Source organism: Crocodylus porosus, unplaced genomic scaffold (assembly GCF_001723895.1).
Source record: "Crocodylus porosus isolate Cpor-Errol unplaced genomic scaffold, CroPor_comp1, whole genome shotgun sequence".
Classification (NCBI taxonomy): Eukaryota; Metazoa; Chordata; order Crocodylia; family Crocodylidae; genus Crocodylus; species Crocodylus porosus.
The window spans coordinates 31,053,331-31,056,618 of NW_017728913.1; positions in this window are offsets into that span (position 1 = coordinate 31,053,331).

Below are 3,288 nucleotides of genomic sequence, written 5' to 3' on the forward strand. Positions count from 1 at the left end.
GGCTCAGGGCTCCCAGCCCTGCTGCCCTCCCCCAGGGTCTCCACAGTCCAGCAGGCGGGACTTGGTGCAGCAGGGCAGAGCAGGGCAGGGTTGGGAAGCTCCTTGTCTCTGCAAACCCCACGCCACCCTGGGTGAGGTGCCCCCTGCCCACCTGGCAGCAATGGGGGCAGTGGTGTGGAGCTGTGCTCCTTGCTGCTGCTAGGTGGGCAGGGGGAACTCCACCAGGGAAGCGCAGGGCTTGCAGCAGCAAAGAGCTTCCCTGCTCAGCCCTATTCTGCCCTGCCATGCCAGGTCCCACTCACTGCACTGTGTAGGCCCTGGGGGAGGGCAGCAGGGCCTGAGCCTGCAGCTGGCAGCCCTCCCCCACCTCCACCCCCACCCATGAGCTCCACTCTGGCCATGCTGCCTGCAGGGGAGGTGGAGCTAGGCTCCGCGCTCCACTCCCCACTGGGGCCGCAGCACCTGCCCCCACCCCCCCCACAAATCTGGGAGGCGTGTGCCCCCCAACCCTCCCAAGAGTGCATGCAGTGGTGGGAAGCCAGCCCCCACCCCCCCCGGATGAGTTACCTGTGGCCATGTCCCACTCTGTGCCAGGGCCTGTGGCCATATATTATGACCCCAAGCCCCATGCATCACCCCAGCTAAGCAGCCGCTCCAGCCCTGAGTCAGCCTTGCCCAACTCCCTCCCTCCCTCCCTCTGGGGGTCTCAATCCCCCCTCCATTCCTGCCAGACTGACCTATTTTCCAGGCTGCAAGACAACTATGTGAATGTGTACTGTGTGCACATGGAGCCCCCTGTCAAACTGCCCTCCTCTCACTCCCCACAGCCCCTTGCAGGCTGAAACTCTGCCAGCCTGCAGAGAGCTCTTTGGAAAAGCGTAAAATACATGTATTTCTTCATGAAAATGAAAAATCCACATTTTTCTCAGTTAAAAGGGAAAATCTGTGTTTTTTCCCTTTTTTCTGTGGGAGACAGAAAACCCCAAACCCTGCTGATTAGGCTCTCACAAGAACCTTTATTGACCAAGTACTCAGATGAAACAAACTTGGCAGAGTACAAAGTTTTTAGTATTTGTAATTTTCTCTTTGCTTTGCAACTCAGATTAACTATGTTTTGAGTTGGGTGAGAGGGGTAGAGGGTGACATTTTGAATCAATTCACTCATCCAAGCTCTCACAAATTACACGTTGGAAATTAAGCCTCATGTTGTAAGAAGGTGATGAAAATAATGGTATTAATGTGTATTAATTTGTCTTCAGGCTGTAGGAGAAGCTATTTAGGATTCAGCCTAAAATGAACTAACTTTCAAAAGGCAGAGCACACAAGCACTGAAGTAAAACTGTAATGAAATATTTGCAATGACAAGTGTCTAACTCAGGCACTGACCATTTGCATTTGCAAATTAATTCCCTTTTTTAAGACCTGAATGTAGTTCTGATGGTGGTTGCAAGTCACACACAATATTTGAAAAATCTGGTCCCTGAATTTGGAGAGATAAAAAGAATTTATGGGATGATGTGGATAAAGAGGTGGCATGAGAATGGGATATTAATACATATGGTATTTTAAATATTTTTGTTGAAATGCTTAAAAGAAGAATGATAAAGGGGAAAAGGTGGATATTAAATCACCCTGGAAAAGACACATGATTAAATTTAAGGAGAACTGTAATGAGTCCACAATGCATATAGAGGGAAATGAATACTTGCATCACTATATTTCTATGAATAAAATTTTCCTTGTCCCTGTCTTTTACAGGAAATGCATTCTTCAATTAAATATTAGAACTATAATGTAAAAAACTGAATGATCCATTCAAAGGGAAAGTTTATTGTTTACCGTGGCTTGCTTGGATGGCCTTTATGAGTTAATGTCAAATCCTTTTAATGTATGTTATTTAATCCCTTTGTAATAAAATGTAGAAAATGGCAGTAAGACATTATCTCTCATTAAGATATTTTCTGAGGACAGTCTCAGAAAAATCTCAATCTCATTTTATAGCCCCCATAATTTTCAGTTACTAAAACAAAAGGTCTTCTTAGTTATTTTCCTTTGATTATAAAGGTCACAAATTATAACAAAGCTACAGAATGTTCAGACAAATTTCTTAACAATATCAAAAGCTGGTAAAAAAGTTAAAACAGTAAAAATTAGGTAAATGCAAATTATCTGAATTACCTGAGGATCATTGAACTGTGTTCAATATGTTCTACAGTTCTTATACAGAAAGAATAATTCAAATTTTGAGCCAAAACGTGGTGTTGCAGTTTTAAGATTTGCTAGAAATAATGTACCTGGTTGTCTATGCTCAGCTTTTACATTCTATTTATATGACAGTGGAAGAGAGAAACGGTTGTCTAGGAATCAGTTATGACTTCCTGATTTTCTTTCTATTTTGAGTTTTGAGTGTAGATTGCAGTAGCCTATGGCAATGGTTCTCAAACTTTTTAGATTCAAGGCTACCCTAAGACTCAAGGCACACCTTGGTATATGCCAGATATTAGCTTTTCCTCATTTTTGACTATGAAAAATTGCAAAGAATGTAAGAAAACTACAACAAGTCAATGCTTATGACCTTGTGGATTCCTATATGACATCTCTGGGTTTATCTTGTATATCATATGTAGGTGTTTACACTCGTAACAATGCTAATGTTGAGCAGCACCACATACTTAGTAAAGAATTTCATGAGAACCCAGGATGCTGCATCACCCTGGTTGAGAATCCCTGGCCTAAATACTGCTCTTCATAGATATGACAAAGTGGGGTCTAATTTTATATATCTGTGAGATTCTTGTCCCAAAAAGATCACAGATGAAAAACCAGGGGAACCATCTTTACTAACAACTAACTTTCTAATAGTATTTTGGTAAAGCAGAACAACATGAGCATTAGGGATGTGCAAAATTTTGCAGGCAGTTTCATTTTGACACTTTTTCAACTCATTTTAAGTGCAATCCATTGAAACAGAGATCTTTGAAACAGCCTCGAAATGAAATGAGGCAAGTCGAAATGTTTTGAAATGTTCAAAACGTTTCAAGTTTTGAAGCTCAAGCTGGGCTTGCCTGCAGGGAAACAGAAACTAAAGTAAGGAAAGAGAGGGGGAAGAGGGGGGAAGGAGTGCTCTCATTATTGGCTGTGTAGCTGTGACTGTCATCCTTTCATGAGGTCTCTTCCAATCCCAGTGCTCTGGGGGAGGGATGGAAAAGTGCATAAAAGGCAGCATTGTTTGACTGCCCTGCTTTCTGCCTTGGTGTCAGTTGAGTGAGGGCGTACCTTAACATACAC